Raw genomic sequence first — 27,777 nt, 5'->3', positions numbered from 1 at the left:
TTGTACTCTGTTGACAAATTATGAACTGTCCTGCAATTTCACCTTATTTTATTTTTTTTTTGATGGCAATGAGACTGATGGTATAGGACATGTAGTAACTAGGAATAATCAAATTCTGTAGGTTTCTTTTCAACAGGGGAATAGTTTTATTTTGATGTTAAGATGAAACAGGACATATATTTAGATTATATTGTGATGGACAAATTGAAGAATATATAAATTGTTACGATAAGATGGACTGAAGGTCTTGTGCCTCAGGTAAGAGACGGTTCTCTATTAGCTGAATGATGTTTTTGGAAGGGGGGATAAATGCATTGTCAGGATTTGATTTATGGATTAGGTTTTTTTTATATTTATTTTTTTTATTTTTATTTTTTTTATCAGTTACATTTTATTAACTCTGTATCCCAGCCGTGTCCCGATCCCTCATTCCCTCCCAGTCCCTCCCTCCCTCCCTCATCTCCACCGTGCCCCTTTCCAAGTCCACTGATAGGGGGGACCTCCTCCCCATTCATCTGATCCTGTTTTATCAGGTATCTTCAGGACTGGCTGCAAAGCCCTCCTCTGTGGCCTAAAAGGACTGCTCCTCCCTTCGGGGGTGGGGAGACCAAAGAGCCAGTCATTGAGTTCCTGTTAGAAATAGTCCCTGTTCCCCTCACTTTGGGAAACCAATTGGTTACTGAGCTATCACAGGCTACATCTGAGTGGAGGTTCTAGGTTATATCCATACATGGTCCTTGGTTGAATGTCAGTCTCAGAAAAGACCCTGTGCCCAGATATATTTGGTCCTTGTGGAGCTCCTATCCTTTCCCCATCAGACTAACTCCCCTTCTTTCTTATGATTCCCTGTACTCTGCCAAAGGTTTGGTCATGAGTCTTTGCTTTGAAAACACTGCTAGTTAGAGTCTTTCAGATGCGCTCAGTAGACTCCTGTCATAGGTTCAATGCACATCCCATCTGTCTTTCTAAACGAGGATTGATCATCTTACCCCATGTCCGCTCAATTGATTATCTTTTTTAGGTGTATAGATTTCATTATGTTTATCATATCTTATAGGTCTATATAAGTGAGTATATCCCATGTTTGTCTTTCTCCTTCTGGGATATTTCACTCAGAATGATCTTCAAATGGTGCTGGACCACCTGGATGTCTACATGCAGAAAAATGAAAATAGATTCATATTTATCACCCTGCACAAAACTAAAGTCAAAGTGGATCAAGGACCTCAACATAAAAGCAGATACCCTAAATCAATTGGAAAAAAAAGTGGGGAACAGCCTAGAACTCATTGGCACAGGAGACAACTTCCTGAACAGAACACCAACATCACAGGCTCTAAGAACAACAATCAATAAATGGGACCTCATGAAACTGAAAAGTTTCTGTAAAGCAATGGATTAGGTTTTTGAGAGTGAGATAGGAGTTGGCTACGTGGTGTCGGCACTATAGCCCTGCTGGGCTACAGCTTGGCTGTGGGCATGTAATCCGTGGACTCCATTTTCTCTCCTTCTTCTTCTTATCTTGATTTAGTTATTTTTATTTTTTTTAACTATTTTTAAAAAATTTTTTTATATTAACTGCAGTTTATTCACTTTGTATCCTAGCTATAGCCCTGTCCTTCCTTCCCTCCCAATCCCGTTCTCCCTCCCTCATCCCCCTATGCCCTTCTCCAAGCCCATGGATAGGAGAGGTCCTCCTCCCCTTCCATCTGACCCTGGCCTATCCGGTCTCATCAGGCCCTGCATTGTCTTCCTCTGTGGCTTGGCAAGGCTGCTCCCCCATCCAGGAGAGGCAGTCAAAGAGCTAGTCACTGAATTCAGGTTAGAGACAGTGCCTGTTCCTCTTACTATGGAACCCACTTGGATACTGAGTTGCCAGGGGCTACATCTGAGCAGGAGTTCTAGGTTATATCCAAGAATGGTCCTTGGCTGGAGTTTCAGTCTCACAAAAGCTCCTTTGCCCAGATATTTTGGTTCAGTGGCTCCTGTCCTCTCCAGGTCTTACTATCTCCCCCTTCTTTCCTAAAATTCCCTGCACACTGCCCAAAGTTTATTTATAAGTCTCATTATGTGCTTTTTTACAATGCTGGGTAGAGTCTTTCAGAGGCCCTCTGTGTGAGGCTCCTGTCCTTTTCCTTGTTTTCTTAACTGCAGCTCACTCCCTACTGTTTACTGACATTTAAAAATGTTTCTTCTAAGTTTTTGAGACTATAATATAATTATTTTATCCCCTTTTCTTCCTCTAAACACTCTCATACACCTCTACTTGCTCTATTTTAAATTCATGATCTATTTTTTTAATTTTTGTTACACACACCACACACACACATATATGTATTTAGTATGTGTGGATGTGTATTAATTAAAAAAACAGTAACTTTTTAAAAATAATCCCAAGGTTACTCTATATTCATCCAAATTTGATCTCTAATGACATTAGATAAAAGGATAAAATAGATCTTCAGTTGATTAAAAAAAAATGAATTAAAGCATATGGTGACAGGGGTTGCCCATGTTCTCAACTGTAGAGAAATAGGAATGCATTTCCTTTAGCTGTGGCTGAGCCACTCCATGTCCAGATCACTAAATCTGCGTGTGAGAGTGCTTTGATTGTGACACCTAGCTCTGTGCATCTTACTGATCGGAACAGTACTTGGATGAATGCTACTTGGGAATATTTCTGATGTGTGTAAAATGTTTTCTATGAAAAGACTTGGTCTGATCACGTCTATATTTCGTTTTTTGTCCAACTACCATGTTTTGTTTTGTTTTTCCTTTCTGGATTGTGCTTTCCCCTCTGTAGGTGACATGAGTTGTTCTGTCTAAGGTAGCTTTAGCTTTAAACAACTACCTATATATGGGTAAAGTGTGGAACAACTGCATGGGAACACTTGTATTAAAAATGAAGATTCATAACTTTTACCAAGGAACGTCATCATTTCAGTCTATAGAATATCTCCCTCTTTATGATTTGCATGGCAGGTTTTTGTACCTGTTGGAAACCTTAGTCACTGCTCATGCCCTAACCCTATTTTGTACACAGCAACAAACTCACTAATGTTATAGAAAAGAGAAAGTTTGTATATAAATATCACTTATTATCTAGCTGCAGGTTCCATCCATTCGTTAGCTAAGGGTAACTTTTGTTCTTTCCATCTGCCAATCATAGCCTTCAGTCACGTGATTCTGGTTCCTGGTAGGCAGGGTTCAGTGACAACGCAGCTTTTATGGACACCTGCTTGATCCTCACTTGCTTTCTCTGCTGATATGTGTGGACAAACCTCAACACTAAACATTTGTTAGAGTGACTCCAAGTACTTGCTGCACATTAAAATCAACGGGCAGCATTTTAAAAATAACTGATGCTTGAGCGTGATCCCCTCAGATAACAAATAAATTGTTCTGGGATGGAGCCCAGACAAAGCTGTATGCTTATTTATTTATTTATTTCTGTTCTCTTTAACCTCAGTTGATTATAATAGTCAGATCAGGTTTAAAATGGCAGAACTACTTGTTAGCAAAACAGTTAGCAATTTTGTCAAGAACTCAGATTTTATGTTCATTATGATTCTGAGCATCAGGACGATGATATAATTACCTGGGGTTAGGTCGCTGTATGTACATATACACAGCATTACACATACACAAACAAGAGAATTCTAGAAAGAATAATAACGTCTCAGTTTGAAAAGTCCTGTTCGCAAGCAGCGGTTATATCCATTTTCACAATTTATTGCCTAAGGGTTGCAGATGGCAAAGAGCTACTTAGAAGAGATGCCCTATTGTGAAAACCACATTACAGAGCAATTAATAACCAGGGGTGTTCTTTCTTTTGTGCACTCTTGGCTATCAGTTGAAAAACATGTCCTGACTTCATGGAGGTTAACCAACCTTATAAATTCACTGTTCTGGAAAGTCCGTGAATACATGTAAGTTTTGAATTGATTTCATTCCAGTAATATTCAGAAATCATTGTTTAAGGTGCTAAAGGAGACCAATTATAATCACTGTTTGTATACAAATACACAATTCAGAACATCGTTGAAGGTCATTTTTTTTTTCTGTATCAGATAATAATACCATTTTTTAAGGAGATATTTTATAAACTTTGTTAGCAGTTTTGTCAGCATATAATCAGTGACCTGGGTGGAAATCTCCTTTTCTTGTTCTTTTTAGTCAATCTTTACATTATTGTAGCAAAACACCAGAGAGAAGCAACTTTACAAGGAAGGATTTGTTTGATTCCCAGCTTCAGGGGTTTAAATCCATAGTTGTTTGATCTTATGGACTTGAGCAAAACTTCAAGGCTATGGTAATATGTGGTGGAAATATTTACTCACTTTCTAGTCAAAAAGGAAACAGAGAGTGAGACAGGGACCAGACAGGAAAGATTTGTTTCCCAGTACCCACCATCCTCAGTTACTTCCTTCCTTTGTCTAGATCCTCTTCCCTAACATTCTACAACATTACCAAATAGATCTTTTCTATGCTTTTGAAGCATTTACTTTGGTAATTTTCTTATATTCAAGGATGCATATAAATGCCCGGCTTTGCAATCTCATTGATTAAAGTGTTTGGGTCCCATTTGAAATGGGTCCTAAAATAAATAAATAAAATCATAAGTGCAGGGTGAGGCTGTGTGGGAACTTGAACTAGGAAAGGCATTTTGAACATTAGTATGAAAATCCTTCAAGAGCAAGGATGAGCCAAGTAGACCAGATGTCTCTCTTTGGGATATATAGCAATGAGAAATGTAACCAGCTAACCAGAGTTTCCTGGCTACCTATTTATTTATTTATTTATTTATTTATTTATTTATTTATTGTGAAACTACACATAATAGCAGACATAGGGATTTAATCTAGGTGTCTATCAATCTGGAAATGCTTGAAAAGTAGAATCTACTTATACACACAATGCCATATCATTCAGTCAAAACATGTGGGCTCTTATTACTTGTTACAAAATGGATAGAAATTTTATGGCATTCATGAAAATAAGACAGATAGGGACAGAGAAGTACTTTTGACATCTTACAATATTTGCAAGCAGAAAGATTAACCTGAATTTGAAAAAGGCACTAAATGCTGGAGGTTGGAAGTAGTTAAACAAGGGTAGATTAAGACAGACTGAATTTTATACGTGCACATTGTGTGCATGTGTCAAAATTCCATATTCATTCAATTAATAAGGCAACTAATAGGTGTCAGGAAAGAATAAAATAGGAAGAAAGGAAGTAAACTTAGAAAGAGATAGAAACAAAGGAAAGTTCTAAGAAAAGCAAACAACAGGGACATTTGAAATTGCTAAAATTATTTAGTGATTGAGTTTGAAATTTTGTTTCAGCAGAACCTAGAATTTGAACTCTGACATATTTTCTGGCATGCTATAATTGAGGTCTAAAACTGAGAAACTAGTCCTTAAATTACTTATTCTGAGAGAGAGAGCGCACTTATGTGCACCTGTGCAGAGGCAAGAGACACAGCAAGGGTGTATTTCTTTATCAATAAGAGAATAAATAATCTACAAGAGGGGGTATTTCAATGAACCCAGACCTTCCACTTCATGTCTTTTCATCTTTCTTTTTTCTTTCTTCTGTCTTTTCTTCCTTCTTTCTTTGCTATCGATATAAATTAAACTCTTATGTTTGTGTATCTAGCACTTTTACCTACTGAGCTCTCTCTCTCCCGTGATTCCTATCCTACATCTTGAATGAGTCATATTTCTATTTTATTTTTCTTTATTCTTTATTTCTTTTCTCTGTACCTGATTTATGAATATCAACAGGTACATTTTAGCTCTTGTTTATGGCTCAGTTTTACACAACCCCTTGCCTGCCTGAGATGAAAGTCAACGTTAAGTAGGGAGGAGGCTCTCAGTGTTCTTATTCAACTGAATATAAAGCGCATCTTTTTGTCTTCCTCATCTATGTGGCTTTGGGATATTATAGCATAAAGAATAGGAAGACAAACAAGGTTGAATGAAATACTACTCTCTAGTAAAATACTCATTTCAGATCTTTTATTGAATATGAGTTATGTAATTTAAAGATTAAGTACAGTCAGACATGAACTTTTTGCAATAATGTTTTGTGAGAAAGCATAATCATTATTTTCAATCTAACAGCACCAAAAGAAACATCATGTAACTTAAAACTGACTGGTATTTAGTGAAGATTCAAAAAACAGACAGAAATTTGAAGGCTTTAACGTAGTTTAGGAAATAATATTTTCAGGAGTATTGCTGAAGGTATATTAAAATGAGATAATTTAAACCTTGGTGTTTGACTACCCCTTATTGATTGTATTTAACTCACTTTGTCATTGCAACTTAACCTTGAAACTATTTAGGGAACTAACAGATTGTTTTCTATAACTGTACATTATTGTTACTTGAGAAATAATATCAGTAATGCTTAAAATCAGCATGCATTTAAACAACAACCCGTTAAAAAGAATACTTAAAACTTATGTTTATGTGGAAAATCTGCAATTATTTAGGCATTACCCTGAATATTATAATATTTTAAATAATTTTTAAATAAATCATTTCAATATGTGTACACAGCACGATCATGACCGAACTCAAGGGTGGCCATTACATTTAACCTTATTTGAAAGATAGGAATCTAAAAGAGAAATACTGTAGATGAATGGAGCTTAGTTTTCATTAGTTTGAGAATGTAGAGTATGTTAAAATTCAGCTACAAAAGCCTGACTGATATTTTGATAATTTCAATGCATCGACTCAAGTATTTCATGCGTTTTGTAGTATATCTGGAAATCTCTTTGAGGAAATGAGAGAAAAGTAAAATAATTCCCATGAAAACAGTATTTTTTTTTCTATTTCATTTACTTTTGTTTTATTGGAAATAGATTTTTCTCTTATAATGTATATTCTGTTATTTTCCCCTTTCCTCTACTTTTCCCAATTTCTTTCTAACTCCATTCTCATCCAGATCCACCCTCTTTCTATTTCTCATTTAAAAATAAAATAACAACAACATGTTTATTAGGAACAATAAACGAATAAAATACAATATAAAATAAAACCAAACAAGCAGACCAAAAAGAGCCCAAGAAAAGGCACAAGATAGATACAAATATCCACTCATTTTTACAGTCATTAATACCATAAAAATATGAAAGCAGAAGACATAATATACCTTCAATGGACTTATAGATAGACAGACAAACAGATAGTAAATAAAATAAAATATATATTTTAATTACAGAGACAAAAAAAAAACTGGACCCAGGCAGGGAGGTAGGGGGGAGCATCTGCAGAGACTGATACTCCAACCAAGGACCATGCATGGAGAGGACCTAGACCGCCTGTTCAAAGGAAGCCCACAGGCACCTCAGTCTCCAACGGGTTCCCTACTAATGGGTACAGGGCTTGTCGCTGACAGGAACTCAGTGGCCTCCTCTTTGATCACCTCCCCCTGCAGGGTGCAGCCTTGCCAGGCCACAGAGGAAGATGATGCAGCTAGCCCTGATGAGTCCTGAGAAGCTAAAGTCAGATAGAAGAGGAGGAGGACCTCGCCTATTAGTGGACTAGGGAAAGGGCATAAGGGGAGAAGAGAAAGTGTGGGTGGGACTGAGAGGAGAAAAGGGAAGAGACTGCAGAGGGGTTCCAAAGTGAATAAATTGTATCAAATAAGTAAATAAATACATAAATAAATAGATTTAAAAATAAAATAAAAAAATAAAAGCCCTGCCATGGCATTATGAAACAAGAAACTTCCAAAGATCCAACTGGTTTCTTTTTTGTTGGTCATCTACTGCTGGCAATGCAGCTGACCCTTTGTAATAGTCTCCCTAGTGAGACTTTCTTGGATGAAACTAATTTTTCAAGTGCAAGTTGTTATTCATTGGAGATATACAGTTTCCGGGTTAGCTATCTGGGCAGGGCCCCTTCCTTCTGCTCTGCAATTCCATCTGTGCAGGCATTCTGAGTTTATATATGCATTGATTATGGAGATTCAGAGGGCCTTGATTCCTTGATGCCCCAACCTGCTCTCGTGATGATGTAATATCTCTATTATATTTTTCTCTGAGACACGAGGGGGAGGGGGGACTTAATGGAGAAATCCCAGCACAAGGCTGAGTGCTTTCAAGTCTTTCTTACTATATAGTTGTGGGTCTCTGTTTTGTTTTGCCCCCTGCCCCGTCTGCAGCAGGAAGACACTTCTTTGACAGTGGTGAGCAGGGTACTGATCTATGACTATAATTGAATGTTATTAGAAGTCATTTTATTGCTATGGTGTCTATATTGAGATTTCAATCCTATGGGCTTCTGTCTTTGGTACAAGAAGGTACTTTTCTTTCTACTACAAGAGAAAGATAAACCTCCATGCAAACCCTTCAATACACAATGCTGTCCTACCTGCAAGACATGAGAATGACACTAATTTGTGGCAGTAACCAACCAATATCTGATTTAACTGGAGGCCCATTTCACAAGATGGAACCCATACCTGATGCTGCTTGGGTGACCATGACCCTGAGATTAGATATCCCTGAGACCTATGGTAAAACCAAATACCACTGTTCTACTAGATAATGCAGCAATAACATGACTCTTCCGGTTTCATTTGATGAACACTCAAAGCACTAGGAACATAGGAACTCTGACCTTCTAGAAAATAAAGAGGGACAGCAATGCATCAGTGCTACATAAAATACTGATCAGTTCAGGCCTGCAATATCTGTATAATTGGAAGTCTAAAGTGATTATGAAGTGCACCAAATTACACTGTTATTGAAGTTGCTTTCATATTGGATAACATGTATCATATTAGGCCTTCAGAGAACTTAATGATGTTGAGGTTTCATTGAAAAACATGATCCAGTAATCTAGCAGTTAAGTGTCTACACCTTTCTTCACATCTAAGAATATATAGTGATTCTGACTTACATAAAATAGCTTTTATGCAACAAATTTTTGTTCATGTTGAATTACTTTTTCCATGTAAAATGAAGTTGCCCTAGGGACTACCTTAGAAATACTTTAACAATGTAGGTAGCCACTACTCTAGCTGATTATTTGTTTAATTTGAACTAACTACTCAGCCTGAGAATATGAGGCATTCTTTCTGTTATCCATGTGATTAAGTGGTCACTTAATTTCATTGCTACAGAAATAATACAAATAAGAACAGTTAATAATTGCTTGAGTTAGGTATATTTAATTCAATGCTTTTGCATGTTTTAAAGTAAAGTTTAAATTTTTGTAAATATAAAATTATTTATAGTTTAGTGACATATTAAACAATTCCAACTCAATTACATGTGAGTACCTATGAAATCCAAATAAATATGTTTCATGCATAACTGTGCTTTTTAAATAACCACTCAGATTCAAATATTAATTTATACTGGGTTAAGGGGATTAAAGCAGATGCAACCAAACTTTAAACACAACATAAGAAGTCTTATGGAAGGAGGGGAAGATAGAGGGAGCCATAGGGGACAGGAGCCTCAAAAGGAGACCAACAAAGTCAGAAAAGCAGGCCTGAGGGGAACTGCAGAGACTGATGCATCAACCAAAGACCATGCATAGATAGGACAAAACCTCCTGCCTAGATGTAGCCCATAGACATTTCAGGCTCCATGTGGGTTCCCTTGTAAGGGGAGAAGAGACAGTATCTGACAAGAACTAAGTTGCCTGATCCTTGATTATTTCTCCCTCATAGGAGCCTCTGTGGGCTCTAGCCAGCCCACAAAGGAAGAGGATCCAGACAGTCTTGATGGCACCTGATAGACTAGGGTCAGACAGTAAGAGAGGAGGTTCTCCTATCAGTGGACTAAGGAATAGGAATAGTGGAGGAAAAGGGAGGGAGGGTGGGACCAGGAGGAGATGGTGGAGAGGTCTACAAATGGGATACAAAGTGAATAAAATGTATATAATAATAATAATAAATAAATACAAAAATAAAATACTTTTATTTTGTCTAATGAAGTTATTTATTAAATTGTGTTACTAAAAGCTAAGAAAATGATCATATATAAAGTTTGTAAAAATAGCTAGACATGATGGTGCATGCCTATCACCTCAGTGCATAGGAACCTGAAACAGAAAGTTCTCTAGCTTGAAACCGGATGAACCACACAGAGAATGAGTGGCTGAGTAACAAATAAGAGTCTAAAATCAAACGTTAGACCTTTTACTTGCATACATTTTTAACAACTGATCAGAGAAATTTAAGAGGAAATTTTACCAGTCCAGCACGTATTGTGTTGCAGTTCTTTCATTCTGTGGCTGGAATGTCAGGAAAATCAATTTCACATTTGTTAAGAAAGCTTTATTCCAGGTGGAGAGGTTAGGTACTGCTGAAATCTTCCCTGGCGGTCCTTGGCAGGATAAAACCCACATATATTTTAAATTTTTGAGATTCTACCTTCATTATATCATTTCTCCTTTGCCTGTCCTCCCTAAAAATTTCTCTCATCTGCTTCTTCCTCTCTTTGAAATTAATCTTTTCTTTAAATGTCGATATACGTATATGTATATACAATATTACATATAACCATGTATGTATATTTGTGGATATTTGTGCTGTGTGTACATACACATGTGTGTTTTGTGTGTATATAAATATATAAATACATAGCCTGAAAACATATAAAAAGTAACAAAGCAAAAAAAATCAATATTTTAATATGTTTCTGGCTTGGTATATGAGAGACAGAACTTCAATATTGCTAAAATTATAAGGTCATATTAAAAACATCTCTACCTTTATTACTCACAAATCAATAATTTCATGAAAAATAATACATGTAAAGAGAAAACTGAGCAAGCACAGGAACACTTACCTTTCTCACATCCTCCTGCACGCTAACAGAACATGAAAATATACATACATTAAATTCCTAAAGAAATGCCTGTAACTAACTTAATTCATCCCTAAATTCAAACTACATATTTTGTCCAATAGGCACATATTAAAAAGTAACTGTAATATGGTCCCAAATTTATAGTGCTTTGAGAAGCCCATAGAAACAGATACCTAAAAAGTTTTGAATGCTTATTTAAGGGAATTAATTCGAATTCAAGATTGAGTGTTATGATGATATAGTATTCCAATAGGCTCACATTATTTCTCTCTCTCTCTCTCTCTCTCTCTCTCTCTCTCTCTCCCTCTCTCTCTGGCCTTCACTGCAGGAACAAAGAGCGAGGAACACAGACTCTGCATTGAAGCACTGTAGGAAGTATGAGGTATCTCCTTGATGGTTTCAAGGAGGAAGGGAGATAAAAACAGATTTAAGCATTACAGGGTGTTTAGGTTAAAACAATAGTGGCAAGTTTTCTTGTCACGGTAGTAGTGTTGAAATGGAGCCAAGGCCATAATGCCTGGGTCCCATTTCCTTTATCAATGAGAAAAATATTAAAGAGAAATTATCATCGAAATGGCATCTCAAACGTGTCTGAGGGATGTGCTCCTTTGAACTGTTAAAAGTGCTAATCATCTTAATTTGGGGTTTTACTTCCCTATTGTATGTTTAGTGGGCCCTGCTCTTGGAGGGCTGATAAGCTATTCTTTTTTGCTGCATCTAGAGAGTTCACCGGGATCTTGACATAAGTGCACTGCTGTTTTCCACACAGAATATGCTTTTATTCAGGAACAGTCATCATTGAATGTTCCATTGATTTGAGATATTCTCTAATCATGAAAGAGGAACATCAAGTGGCTAAGAAACACTCAAAGAAATCGTAAATATCCTTAGACATCAGGGAAATGCAAATCAAAACTACTTTGAGATTTCATTTTACACCCAACAGGATGCCTAAGGTCAATGAAACAAGTGACAGCTCATGCTGGCAAGGATGTGCAGAAAGGGGAACAGCCATCTATTGCCTGTGGGAGTGAAAATGTATACAGTCACTATGGAAATCACTGTGGCAGTTCCTCAGGAAGACAGGAATCACTCTACCTCAAGATCCAAATATAATACTAGTAGCAACATAGCCAACTGGTATTTCATTTTATCTCAGAGACAGATATTCAACCATATTCATTTCTGCTCTATTCAGGATAGCAGAAATTAGAAACAATCTAGATGTCCGTCCACAGGAAAAAAAATGTGTAGAGAAAATTCCATAACCCGTTGGCATTCTCTTCCCTGAGGAAGATGTTATCTCCCACTCTAAACATTCCTTAACTGCTTATACTTCTTTGTATAGGGATGAGACCTCAATGCTTTTCCCCATCCGTGTTGACAGATCTGTTGGTTTTTTCCTTGCTTACCTCATATTTATGCAGTCATGGTGGTAATATTTTCTGGGTATAATTCTGACATCTCTGGGAGACAAAAATTCCCTAGCAAACTCCATGGTTTTCTGGATCATACAATCTTCCTGCCCCCTCTTCCACAGAGTTTTCTAAGCCTTGGTATAGGAGTGTTTTGTAGCAGTATTATGGGGACTGGTACCCAAATTCTACATTTTGATTGGTTCCACCAGTGTTTTCTATTGGTCTCCATGTATTGACATGAAAAGTGTTCTTAATAAGGGATGAAAACTACAGTTATCTGTAGGTATATGGACAAATGTTTATATTGTTGTGTCTATAGCTTCCCCAATATCCATGATTTGACTAGCATTGAGCATATCATCAGTTAGAGTTCTAGTACCAGGCATGCTCTCCCTCTTGTTGGGTGGGTCTTTAGTCCAATTAGAAAGCTGTTTGATACTGTCAAGGTATTTGAGCCACTAGTGCAACTTTATGGTTTTTCTGCCATTCAGGTCATTAATGTAGTTCTTAGGCATCATATCTGGGTAAGACTGTTGATTGCTTCCCATTTTTGGAAACTTGCATAGAGGCTTTGATGCAATGAAAACCTGTCTGTGGAAAGAGAACTTCAGGTCAATTTCAGGGCAGGGGTTTCTTGTGCCTGTTTCTGTACTGCATGGCATTTTTGGCAACAGGGACTTACCTCCCATATCAGAGGAAGTGGACAACCAAGGGCAATAACTCCATGCTGCGTGTTTAGAGAGTATTCTGGACAGTCCTTACCAGAAATTCAAAGAGGACTTTTCATGTCATTGCTGGAGGCCTGCCAGGTGGTATTTGGTATAGCTGATGTTTAAATATTTAAATATTTTATTTAAAATAGAACTATTGCTTTGTCTGGATTCTTACATGGGATAGACAGAAACATATAAAAAATATTAAAACTTTTTAATGCACAGGAGAATCCAAACTAGAGAGTAGGGTCAAAGCCATATAACATTAGGTCAGGGTCTTTATATTTGTTCATGGTTCAAGAAATATTGCTTGATTGAAAGATTGTTCTTCACAGTGAGAAAATGACATTATTATCTAAGATAATATTAGCTCCTTTGTACTAGAGATCCAAGACATAAAAGAGATAGGAAGAAGCAAGAGATGCTTTCTTTCTTTTTTTTTTTTGTTTGTCACTACTCAGGAGCCTACATGCAAGCTGTCTCATCCAATCCTTGATACACCTGTTCCAGTAAATTTTCACCAACACAAACTTTATGGGACATTATACATGTCATCGATTGCTCTGGCTTGCAGATTAATGTCTGATTATTCTTCCCCTGAAGATCACAAATAAATTGACGACACGTTTTTCTAACATGATTGCTGTGGCACCAAACACTGATTACTTAACAATGCTGCTAAATACCACTTTCCTCTAATCATGCAATGTTCTTGTACCCGGAGGAACATAATCGTGTTAATATACGGTGTAGGTGATGCCACAATTGGATTTAGGCACCATGGGACAGAAAGGCACTAGTAGCATCAATTTGCTCATCACAGGGATTGGAAGAACTGACACATTCAGAAGTGAAACGGCATCCAGTAGGAATAACAATCTGTCTAGAATAGCGGCATCCTGTTCCACTGTATGCAGAGACTTTAGACTCTATAGACATTTAGTAATGCTGAAGCCAATAACAAATATACTCCATCCCCTGTTCACTCCTTCAAGTCGTGTGTAGTATTTTTCTGATGCAACAAATAAAGGGGAACTGAAGTTGTCCTCGCCTGGCAAAGGAACGTGAATACAGCGCTCACGTATATGAGATGCTGATGTGTAAATGTGGGCTTTTTCTGTCTCAACATCCCCTAATACAATGAGTGGGTCACAGACTCCGCACCCAAGTGAGTGAAGTTATGTCTGGGAGTTTATAAATGACATCTTTCATGGCACATACAATCTGGGTGGTTCCCCCGCAATGGTCATATTCACGCAATTAACAATTAATTTGTTTTCCTTACTCCGATGTCATCAATGATACCATTTCAATATACCAGCATGACCTAGTCTCATCCAATTGGCCCAGGTGACTTTAGAGAACTACTATTTTAATTGTATCTTCTTGTTAGCAAGCATTTGTTTTTATCAGTTGCCGACATGTTGTCTTTGGCTGGATCAATGGACCCACGACAGTAGTATAGTTCACAAAAGAAAAGGTTTGGGCTGTCCTTGTGAAAATCTCTGCTTTTGCCACATCAGCTTGGCCCAAAGACAGTGAGGTGCTTCTTTCTACAAATATCTATGACAAGACCCGCCATATCCAAGCCTGATAAGGCAGCTATGATCTGTTGCCCTCCTGCATTTCAACATCACACACCTGCCGAGATGGTCTTTAGAGGGTGGGAGAGACCTGCCTTGGGTACTTTACTGTAACTCCCTATTGAGTGTCATTTACTTTTTTCTCTTTCTTAGCAGTTTTGGATCTATTCTTCTGATTGTGGGTTTTTTGGCAGAAAAATAACAATACCCATATATACATTTACATATATGTATATTACAAAAACCCTCTCTCTCAGAGACTGTGTTATATTATCTTTGCTCATCATCCAGACTCTACTGCCAGAAAAAAATAAACCAGTTAGAATCTATAGCTGTTTCTGTTTACCTTTGTCCAGAGATTTAGTGTTATCAAAATTAAAGTAATTCAACCAGGACCTGTGACAGGCACTTCATGCTTGCTAGGGTGATTACTGTAAAAAAAAAAAAAAAAAAAGATAAAATGTGAAGTGTAGACTAGCATGCAGATAAATCCATGAACTTATTTACTGATGGAGATAAAATAGTAAGGAAGCTCATTGCAAAACTGAGTAGATTTATAACAAATGTAATTTATGGATACACGAGGATTCAATGAAGTATTTGTCAACCATGTTCATAGCAGCATGAACAATATTCATGATGTCTAGGATATGGAAGCACTTGAATATCTATTGATAGATGAGCAAAACGCACTGCATACAAAGAATGAAAGGAGGGATTCTGACATGTGCCTCAGAATGTTAAAAAAAATTAACAAGTCACAAATACTGTGCAGTTTTTCTTACAAGCAAGTTAATATTTAAGAGACAGAAAATAGAATGGTGGTTGTCGGGAGCTGAGGGGATGGAAGAATAAGTGTTGTTTTTTAATTATAGAGTTTCACTTTTATAAGCTGAAGCACATTGTAAAGATGTATAGTGGGAATGTTCACACAGGTCGTGAATATATCAAATTCTTTACAATGTATTCTTAAAAACAGCAAAAATGGTAACTTCAAAAAGTTGGGAAACCTAGTCAAAAGAATGAGTAAATGCAAAGTGTTGGGTGAGAAACATATTCATTTTTAATATATTTGAAAACTTCACACTAACCAAAGACTGGTCTAGTTTGAGACCCAGGCCATGGGAGGGTCCAGTTTGAGACCCAGGCTATGGGAGGGAGCCCACCCTTGACTCTGCCTGGAGGACCTATGATAGAACCAAGCATGACTGACAAAAAAAGTCAATAAAATGATCTCTAATGATTTGTTGCTATACTCATAGACTGGTGCCGAGCCCAATTGTCATCATAGAGGCTTCACCCAGCAGCTGATGCAAACAGATGCAGAGACCCACAGCCAAGCATTAGGCACAGTTTAGGGATTTCAATGGAAGAGGGATCTGAAGGGTTGTAGAAGCCAGAGGGGTCTAGGGAACTACAAGAGAACACACAGAATCAACTAACCTGGGCTCCTAGGAGCTCACAGAGGCCAAACTGCCAACCAGGGAGCCTGCATGGGACTGATCTAGGTTTTCTGCGTATGTGTTACAGTTGTGCAGCTTGTGGAACTGCCTGTGGAACTCCTAACAGAGGTAGTAGCAGCTGTCTCTGACTTTGTTGCATGCTTTTGGGACCGTTTCCTCTTACATGGCTGTTTGAAATACATGGGATGCCTACCCTTTTCTAAAGAGAAACAGAGGTATGGATAGGATAGAGGAAGAGGGAAGGTGGAGGGAAGGATGGGAGAAGAGGAGACAAGGGAAAATGTAGTCAGGGTGTAAATAAACCCCCACACAGTGTGAGAGAGAGATTTTATAATAAATTATATAGATATATCTGCTTCCGTATCAATACTTTGGAACTTAATATTTGAAGTGACTCCACCTCAAATATAATTTGGATCCCTTAGTCATACTGTTGGAAAGAAAAAGTAAAGATATTTCAATGGCTTTTTAGTTAATTCTGGGTATTTACTTTCACATAAACTCAGATTATAGTCATCAGAAAGAGGAAGCCGTGATTGCTAGATTTTTGCATATACCATTAAATCATCTACAAACACTTACACTTCTCCCAGAGGAAGGTTTTGCTGTGCTTCAGAGCCTAACCCAGAGAAGGCTTTTCCAACTCGCATAGGTCTGAAACACTAGGGTTCTTGACAGGTCCATGCCCATATCAACAATACACAGTACATACTCACTCAGGGCTGCACCTGATCTTTACACATTCACTTAGGGCTTCCAAAGTCCTCAAGTATATAAAACATACTACTCATAATCCGTAGATTATATGTGGTTAAGATACATAGATAGATGATAGATAGACAGGCAGACAGATAGATAGATAGTAGATGATAGACAGACAGACAGACAGATAGATATTATTTAGAACAAAATAGAGTACATGGTCTAAGATCATTGAGCACAATCTTCATCATACCTTTAAATTATTAACATGTTTTTTATCTCCATGTTTAGCACATCTTGTGAGAGAGCTCAGTTGTTAGAAATGCTATGTTGAGTACTTTATTTTGTTGTCAAGCATTTTTTTTTATGTTATGAGGAAAAAAACATGCTTTATCTAAACATAGCTAAGGAAATGGGTTCAGGTATTCATACAGATATGTGTATATAATATATATATGCTATTATGTATGATATAAAATTATGTTATATAAAATTATAGTGAATTCTTAAACACATTTGCGTTATTAAGTCATTAAGTGGATAACATTCATAGTACTCAGTGACTTGTTCACATTCCCAGTACAAACCATAAAGGTTTTTGTACTCGAGGTCTCCATTATCCTTACATCTGTCATGACAGTTAGGTCTATATGTGAAACTTACGTAAATGTAAGAATGATTCAACTTACTTATATCTAGTGTTTTTTATATTAATGAATATGACTTGTACTCCTTATAATTGTACATGTTTCCATGTTCATTTATATGTAGTATTTAAATTAGTGGTTATACCATAATTTCTGTATAGATTTGGTTTTAGCTTTTAGCAAATTTAACTAGTAGCACTGAAATGCACTGGTTTATAGACTTTAATGATAATATGCCCATTACTCTTTCTTATTTCCTAGAAGCAGAATGGTAGAGCCATTGATTGAGCAGACACAGCTTTAATCAATACCAACCCCTGCCCCATACCCTATTTAGAAGAGAAAAGATCTGGGCACACTTTTTCATGAGGCACCTTCCTGTGAAGTTCACTAACAGCGTCCCCTGAAGAATTGTGTAAGTCTTTATAGAAACATTTGACCACATTTCAAATATCATAAGGACCCTTATCGTAGTGTTGTTTAAATGTGACTCCATGTACTAATTCACACACAGAAAAGAGAGGCAACTGGAATGAGAGAGTGGCCAGGGAAGATGGGCAGATTTCACAGTGTAAGATGTAAGTGTGCACGTGGAAGTCAGGCTACTCAGCTCATTAATTACGTGATGAAGTCAACAGCTTTGTACAGTGTCAAAAACAAAATATGATAAATGAGGAAAATATAAGAAAATAACATAAAAGTCATAGAGGGTGGACAGATAATTCATTTTTCTTTCCTTTTGAAACATTTTTTTTGTTTTTCCATGCAGAATGATTCACTGTATTATTTTTTAAATGTTTACTTATTTATTATTTATAACAGTTTATTCACTTAGTATCCCCGCTGGAGCCCCTCCCCTTGTTTCCTCCCAGTCCCACTCTCCCTCCCTCATTTCTCCCATGCCCCTCCCCTGGTTCACTGATAGGGGAGGTCCTCCACCCCTTCCCTTTGACCCTAGCCTATCAGGTATCATCAGCACTGGCTGCATTGTCCTCCTCTGTGGCCTGGTAAGGCTGTTCCTCCCTCACAGGGAGGTGGTCAAAGAGTTCATGTCAGCCCATGAGTTCATGTCAGAGATGGTGCCTGTTCTCCTTACTAGGAGACCCACTTAGGGACTGAGATGCCATGGGCTACATTTGTGCATGGGGTCTAGGTCCTCTCCATGGTTGGAGTTTCAGTATCTGTAGGTCCCCCTGGGACCATGGTTTTTGGCTTTGTTGGTCTCTTTGTGGAGCTCCTGTCCCCTCCATGTCTTTTTATCTACCCTTTCTTCCATAAGATTACCTGTATTCTGCCCAAAGTTTGGCTTTGAGTCTCAGAATCTGTTTCAATACTCTGCTAAGTAGAGTCTTTCAGAGGTCCTCTGTGGTAGGTTTCTGTCCTACCTATAAACACAGATTGCCATATGAATACATGAATCTTAATTATGCTTTTTCTCCTTTCTATTGCATTGAAGAAGTCATGATCAAAGGAACTTATAGAACAAAGAATTTATTTTGGGACTTAAAGTGCCACAGAATGAGCCAATGGCCATTGTGGTGGGGAACATGGCAGCAGGCAGGCAAGCATGACACTGATGTAGTGGCTGAGAACATGCATCTTGATTCAAAAGCAAGTGTCATAGAGAGAGCAAACAGGGAATTGAGTTGCTTTTCAAAACCTTAAATTCCACAAGGAGAGCAACAGAACCAAAAAATCTGAACACAGGGGTTTTCCCTGAGACTGATACTCCAACCAAAGTAGCATGCACGGAGATAACCTAGAACCCCTGCACAGATGTAGGCCATGGCAGTTCAGTGTCCATGTGGGTTCCATAGTAATGGGAACAGGGACTGCCTCTGACATAATCTGATTGGTCTGCTCTTTGATCACTTCCCCCTGAGCGGGGAGCAGCATTACCAGGCCACAGAGGAAGATAATGCACCTACTCCTGATGAGACCTAATAGACTAGGATCAGAAGGAAGGAAAAGAAACCCTCCCCTACCATTGGACTTGGGGAGGGGCATGCATGGAGAAAGGAGAGAAAGAGAGGGGTTGGGAGGGGAGGAAGGAGTGAGCTACAGGGGGATACAAAGTGAATAAAATGTAATTAAAAAAAAAAAAAAACAAAAACGAAAACAAAAAAACCTTAAAGTCTGCCCCTACTGGCAAATCCTTTCCAAACAGCACCACCACAAGGGGACTAAGTATTCAAATGTATGCTAACATGGAGGCCATTTTCATTCAAGCCACCACCTGGGTCATGATAAGACTGTTGGTTGCTTCTCTTTGGATAATTGCATAGTACCTTCTAGTACCATGAAAGTTACTCCTCCTAATCAAATAATAAATATTTTCCTGATAATCACAGATACCTATACCCCTCACTTCTCATCAAGAAAACTTCTCTTTGCAACATACAGAGACCCATCACAGAAAAAAACTACAGTTAAAATGTAGAGTTCTGGAGTCTATTAAACATCTAAAAATCAACTTCTGAACCTAAGACTCAGGGATCACTGTGGAAGAGGGGGCAAAAAGTTTGCAAGAGCCAGAGGATCAGAGAGTTTGCTGTGACATTTTATCTACTAGGAATATCAGAACTAAACCCATAAACTCTCACCAAAATGATCGCTTTAACATGAGCTGAACAAGGATGGCACCAAAAGACATGCTAACATGTCTTTAGATAGGGCAAAGCCCAGAAGGCCTCAGCCCCACACAAAGAACTATAAGCTATAACTTGGATACAAAGAAAATAAATTGTAAATAACAACAACAACAATAAAAATAATAAAATAAATGTTAAAAAAGAAAAGACAAATGAACAAACAAATCAGTAAAGAAAGTATTGAGGTAGCAAAAAAGAAAAAAAAAAGCTATAGGCAACTAAAAATTGCTTAGAATGGGGGAAACTTTTTCCACAGGGCAAAGCATACTGATCAGTTATCCTATACCAAATTGGTTATCCTACACCAAATGGTCACTCTTGAACATATATATTGAAGTAACCTTACACAGATTCACCAAAATGTATTTACGTATTTAGGAATATACACATATGTACATATATATATGAATAATTAATGAAAAAGCAGATCTTGAATTTTAATTTATCAGCAAAGAAGAGTAAATATCGTAGAATGAGAAAAGGTAAGCAGGAAATCATGCAGATATATTATAATCTCAAAAAACTAACAGAAATAATTTTAAAATAATTTGAAATTCATTCTTAAAATACTTATTGGATCAAGGGAGAATTTATCAACAAGCTCAGATAAACCAATATTTCCATATAGCACAGGAAGTTAAATTGGATAGTGGTGGCCATCTCTCTACCTTGAATATAGATTACTTATCCCTTTAGAGAGTCATGTGTTGTATGAGGCAAAGCAGTAGTCTGGGGTATTTGTGAAATATATAGAACAATGGTTAATAATACACCAATTTGCCTATTGAAAAACCCTGACACAATTCTAATTACTGTATGATAATCTCAAGTCCACTATAATCAAATGCAATCACTTCATAATATTTCAGAATGTAAAATGCTGTTCTTGTTAAAAATGTCAGGTAACATTATTGCCAACATACTCAGATGCTTGCAGGCTAATCATCTGTATCTGTAACAGTCTCCTTAGATTTAAACATTCTGCTGCAGAAATACATACTTTCCCATTTCAGCAAATAGAAGAGAAAGCTAAGTTAAACTCCACGAAATGCTCTGTTTCACCCGACAGTAAAATAATTATCATTTATGTCATCACCAGATTTTTTGTAAATGTCTGTACTAACTTTTGATTAAGTTTTAAAAAAAATAATCCTCAAAATAGCTATTCTGAACCTGTGGATCACAACAGGTTAAACAGCACTTTCACAAGTGTCACATATGAGATGTAAAGGTTGTTTTCATTTGCTCAGCTGAGGGGGGAAGAAAAGAGTTGCTCATAAGTCTTCATAGTTTTTCAGAACTCTGGTAGTCTGGTTCAACTCAGCTGATCTGGCCTAAAGGCCTCTCCAAGTTGACTGATTCAAAACGGCTTCTCTTGGCTTCTGATTGAATTGCTTTGCCTGGTGTCAAATTCATTCTTGCAATAGGTTTTAGTCTTCTGGCTCATTCCCATTCCCACTAAGAAACTCTTGGTTAAAAACAAAAATACCAAAAAAACCTCCTTTATCTTTGCGTTCTTGCCCCTTTTTCTGCCTTGTTCCCATGACAGCTGGTTATACACTATCATGACTCATTCTGTCAAATCCTTTTCTAATTCATCACTTTACCCCTTAATTAGACATCACTTTCAAAGATGGTTGCTTCCAGCAATAAACTTACCTTACCTTCACTGCTTGAGATTAAAGGAGTGTGCTAAGGGCATGTCTGCATCCTAGGCAGATCAGCCAGTTTTTGGTAGGATGGTAGAGTTGGACCTGTCTTCTTTTGTATATTGCACTAAAAAATAACACAATGGGTAACAGATATCCTAGTGATTTCTGGTATTCAGTGAAACACCAGGAGGTCTGATCACCCACAAGCGTGTTGGTCTCAGGCAGCCATTTCTAATTTTCTAATTAACTATAATTCAAAAATTTATTTTCCCAAAGTTAGTCAATATCTATTAGGGTGAACTGCCTTTAGTACACATATGAGAGAAAAAGAGGAGTCCAAACCATAGTTGCAAAACACACACACACACACACACACACACACACACACACACAGGCTTGCATGAACATGCACACATACAAGCACACACAAAAACTCAGGTTAATATTATATATATGAACATATATCTTACATATTACACATACATGAACACACAAAAAACTACTTATGTAAAAACTGATGAATTGAAGCATCATTTGAAGTCAATTTAGTAGAAATTAATTCTGTTTGTTTGTCTCCTGTACTCTTAAAAAAATCTCTTACACATCTTATATATAGGTAGATTCTCTCATGATAATCCCTTAAGCCTCTCCTCTTTATTTTAATTGATTTAAAAAAGAGAAATGACATCAGAAAACTGGGGGTCCACAAAGAAGAGAAATGGGCAAAAGTAGCATGCATCCTGAATGGTAAAGAGCAGCTTTTCAGGCAGAAAGAAAGAAAAACTGACGTTGAAAGATACATATCATTTTACGTATATGAAAGATTATATTATCATTTTGTAATAGTTTTTCGGAAAAGGTCAGTGTCTGAGAATTAGAGATATTATACACGTGTGTTGAAAGGAATAGGATTGTGGGTCCAAACTGCTAAAGTAGTTGTCTACATGTCATATTCAAAGGCTAGGGACTTAGGTTCTAAACCACGGGGTTCCGGTTTGAGGAAGACTGAAATGCCCAGAAAAATATTTTCAGAATGACTAGGTAATTAAAATGGGAAAAGAAGCCAATAAAAAGCAGAAGAGGAAACATGTTGTTAGAGATTTGTGTGAACAGAACCAGCTCTGTCTATTCCCCTGCCTTCTGCCTCTTTTATAATGTATAATGTATAGTATATACATATTATACATGGGCACATATAATGTAATACATAAATAATGCATAATATTACCATATGTGATATATGCCTATATACCCAGAACACACCTGTTCAATACTTTCAATAATGTTGATGAATATTTTAAATGTTAGGAATTCATAATGTTCTTTTTGGTGCTAGTGGGGAAAAAAGACTTCGTTGACCTAACTTCTAGTCTGATAGCTAAAGCAAGGATATTTTATGAAATATTTAAGATGAAAACATTTTACAGTCTCAATCCACAAATGCAATGAGATCAAATAAATGTATCGAAGGTCTGAAATTCAGTGTTTCAATCTGTATAGTGAAGGCACCTCCACTTGAAAGATGTAATTGACCTTCAAGAGAGAATACATCACAAATATTGGTGTTAGTCATCGAAACATTTAATATTTGTTGAATAAATTAATAATGGGAGTAATAACTTGAAAATATGTCTGATAAAAGGTAAAAAATATAAGAACTCTGAAACAAGATTTCCATCCAGAAGGAACTTCTTTATTTTTGTTTACATTTCTAGTTTTTGGTCTTTCAAACTCTCAACTTTTGCTCTTACCATTTAAGTTTATTCATAATAATAAACTTAGCAGCCACATAATGTGCAACAATTTATTTCAGAACCTTGTTAGTTATCAATTCATACTTTTATAAATTACTGAGTTGTCCTATTATTTTAAAACTTTGATTATTACCTTATGTCAGAACTCAGTTAATTAGAAAATTAAATTTTCGTCAAGAGATTCTGCATGTATCATGTGGAAGTTTACAGGCTGTTACCAAGTGCCCCATAAATCACTGAGCAACATGCCCTCCATAGCATTAGTTTGTATCAAGGAAAATCAACGTCACAGTCCTAACTGTGCTTTTCAAAACTAAGTCACAAAAGTAATTTTCTGTGACTTGCCTCAGTATACTTTTATATAAATACATCATACATTAGCTATTTTTGCCATTGTTTGTGTTTTCACTGAACTTTAAGATAAATTTCATTGAAACCCAGAATGATGTCTTAATGGATATTCACTAATTCATGCAATTACTATTTTCTAGAAGACGTCAATGTATAATAGGAATGTGTGAAGATGTTGAACAGTGAGTAAACTAGAAGACGGGCAGATTGTCCGCCATTCAAAATAGGAAAATCAACATTTAGCTTAAACACAAGTGATCAAATAAACACATGGTGCAGGGTTTCTGATTACAAAATGTAGATAAACTCCTTAGAGATGCTAAGGCGGTAGATCAGACCCAAGGTTGTTGTCGAAAGATGTGAGGAGATGAGGAACTAGGCTTCAGAGTGCTGGTTATTACACACAGGAAATGTCTGTTGACAGGATGCTCGGGTACACAGCATTCTCAAGGGTGCCCCTCATTGTCAGCACACAGCTCAATGGGATTTTTGAAACTAAAGTCCATGTGGTGCATTACCACATTTGAATCAATTGTAGAAAAGGAACCTGTGAAAATCTGCCTTTGAATTCCACTGGATGAAGGGATTTCTGCTTTGCCACACTCAAAATGGTATGATGACGGTATGAAGATCTATGAAGAAGCACAATGTTGCTGTTTATTTGTCTACATTGTATGGTTATTATGCACAGAAAGAAACAGATTCTGCTAGGTTGTGAGGCTGTGCAGTTGCCTTGGAGACACGTTCTCCCTGCAGCATATATAAGATCTGTTTGTTTCCATTGTTCTCTTGACACACAAAAAACACATATTAACATGATCAAAAAGCAATTTCTTATTCACGTGTATAGCATTTTCAGTTACAGCAAATCTGACACAAGGTTACTAGTTATATAATCAAAGTTAATTTCCTTATCTTAACAAATCATGGGTTTTGAATTCTTAAAGTTACAAATATGAATTTATATATGGTTACTGAGATAATTAGAAGTGATGTTTTAATAAATCATATGCTTCATATATTAATAAGTCACCTTATATCTATCAAAACTCTTTCTAAGGCCAAATACTAACAAACACTTAGTTTTCTTTTTTCACTTATTTATTCTTTTCTCATCTATTTTTCAGACTGTAGTTTTCCTTCCCTTTCCTCTCCCCTCCCCCAGATCTTGGACATTTACCCCCTATTTCTCCAGGATCCATCTCCTTCATGACCTTTCAGAAAAGAGCAGGCCTTCTAGAGACAGCAATGAACGATGGCATAAGGAGCTACAATGATTTTTCCCACTCTGCAGGCTGCCCTTTTGTCCTATCGACAGTATCTTCTGCCTCGCAGAAGCTTTTCAGTTTCATTAGGTCCCATTAATTAAGTGCTGATCTTAGAGCCTGAGCTGTTGGTGGTCAGTTCAGGAAGTTGTCTTCTGTGCCAATGTGTTCAAGGCTCTTCCCCACTTTCTCTTCTGTTAGAGTTAGTGTATCTGGTTTTATGTTGAGGTCTTTTATCCACTTGGACTTGAGTTATATGCAAGGTACTATATATGTATCAATTTTCATTCTTCTACAGGCTGACATCCAGTTAGGCCAGTACCATTTGTTGAGGATGCTGTCTGGAGCCCACCCCTGACAATGCCTGGAGAACAAAAACAAGAGGCTGGATAGCCCAGAGACCTAGGATACAACCAAACTTGACTGGCAAATAGAAAAAAAAAAGGTCAATGAAATAATACCTATGATATTCTGCTATCTTAGTAGCCTAGTATAGTCATCATCAGAACAGAGACTTCATTGAACTATTATTGGAAACAGATGCAGAAACCCACAGGCAAAGATCAGGCGGACCCCAGAGAATCCTGCTGTGGAGGGGCAAAGGGATTGTGGGAGCCAAAGGCATCAAGGACACCACAAGAAAATCCACAGACACAGCTCACTGATACTGAGCCAACGATGGGAGAGCCTGCATGTATCTAGCATCGGTCTTCTCTATATTTGTTATGATTGTCTATCTTGGTGGTTTTGTGGAACTCGTAGCAGGAGTGGGGGCTGTTTCAATGATTTTGCCTGCTTTGGGAACCCTTCTCCTCCTACTGTGTTGCCTCTTACAGCCTTAATATGAAGGGGTGCCTACTCTTATTACAACTTAATATGCCACAGTTGGTTGATAACCCTGTGAGGCTTGCCATTTTCTGAAGAAAAGGGAGAAAGAGATGATACAAGGAGAGGAGGTGAGGGGCAGAGGTAAGATGGGAAATTGTGTCCAGATATAATATGAGAGAACAAATGAGGAAAGAAGGGGACAAAGAGATGGAGAAGAAGAAGAGGAAAGAGAAGAAGAAAAGGAGAAGGAGGAGGAGGAGGGGAAGGAGAAGAAGAAGAAGAAGGAGGAGGAGGAGGAGGAGGAGGAAGAGGAGGAGGAGGAGGAGGTGGGGAAGGAGAAGAAGAAGAAGGAGGAGGAGAAGGAGGAGGAAGAGGAGGAGGAGGAGGAGGAGAAGAAGAAGAGGAAGAAGAGGAAGAAGAAGAAGAAGAAGAAGAAGAAGAAGAAGAAGAAGAAGAAGAAGACATAAAAATAAAAATAAGTTACAAGACCAGACACATACTACCATATCATAATATGATACTACCATATCATAGTCATGGACAAGACTACACAGAAGAAGGAAAAAAGGGTCCTACATGAAGGAAAACAGTGTCCCTGCTTCCACTGTTAGGAATCCCACACAAACATTAAGCTCCTCAGCCTTAACATAGATGCAGAGGTTCTAGGTCAGAACCTTACATGCTCCCTAAATTCTGGGAGTTTCCAGAACTCCAGGTCAGTTGATTCTGTGGATCCTTTTGTCATGCTGTCCCTTGCCCCTCTTCAATACTTCAATACTTTCTCTCCTTGCTCTGTGGGACTCCACATCTGTTCTAATCAGTTGTTGGATGAAGTCTTTTCTCTCTTCTTTGATGATGATTTTATTATCTCAAATTATCTTCAATTTTTTCTGTAAAATAATTAATAAATGAAATATTTTTCATAAGTATAATAAAATGTGTATTATTTATGCATATTTAAAATTTAAATTTTATATTTTTAATGTGTATTAAATTATTTAATATTTAAATAAAACTGATTATAAAAGAAATAGGAGCTTGATTGTTTTCATTCAGATTTTTAATGTTTAACTTTGGGAGGAACCAACCTCCTGAAGGAAATACCTATTCTTTAACAGCTTCTCTGGGAAACGCATTCATGTTGAATCTATTTGACAGGTTGAATGTACATACACGCATGTAGAAGTCTTACTCACGATTCTTCACAGATTTGCTAAAAGCCTAGATATTCAACAACAGCAAAATGAGTATGTGCTGTTGCCTATTCTGATATTTTTTTATTATACTTTGATTTTTCAATTTAATATATTGGATTATTTTCACAGCTTTCATCACAATTCTTCCTAAGGAATATTGGGGTACAACCATTTCTGCTATTATTTATCTATGTCCTTTACCAGTATTTCAGTTGTCCATGAGTGAAATCTATCACATTCATTTTATTCAGGAGATATCATACAATCCTTGAAAGAAGTCCGACTTTTGCATCTGTCCTACTTTCTCTACCAGTGTTCTCTCTTTCCATTAAATTAGGTTTACCAAGCTGTGTGAATGTGGCTAGGGACATTTCGAAAGGCATATAAAAAGACAAAACCTTGGACATTTGTAACAGTCTGTAGTACAAAGGTTGGTGTCCATAAATTCAGCAGGCTTGCTTATTACACACTCTGAATTTCTATTACAGTTCTGTAAATATTAATTAGAAAACTAAAAGCATATTTTCAGAAATAATAGCATTCTGCAAAGTTATGTGGAAGTGATATCTAAACGTTTATTTGGAGTAGATGTTATCTGATTTTGTTCAGTATTTTCTAAAGTTTCTACCTTATATGTGGTTTTGTGAACATAATTTTAATAAAACAGTTTGAAGATGTGCAATAGAGTGTGAATTTCAAAAGAAATAAGCTTC

The 27,777-nt window shown here is 37.1% G+C and overlaps 1 protein-coding gene across 1 annotated transcript in view; it reads right to left on the bottom strand.

Annotated features, from left to right (window-relative positions):
* LOC110564443 (large ribosomal subunit protein uL3-like) overlaps window positions 1-27,777 on the bottom strand; it is a 156,662-nt gene that overhangs the window by 21,786 nt on the left and 107,099 nt on the right.

This window comes from Meriones unguiculatus, chromosome 21 (assembly GCF_030254825.1).
Source record: "Meriones unguiculatus strain TT.TT164.6M chromosome 21, Bangor_MerUng_6.1, whole genome shotgun sequence".
In the NCBI taxonomy this organism is placed as follows: domain Eukaryota; kingdom Metazoa; phylum Chordata; class Mammalia; order Rodentia; family Muridae; genus Meriones; species Meriones unguiculatus.
Note: the sequence above shows the minus strand (reverse complement) of the source record. Positions and strands in the feature narration are given on the sequence as shown.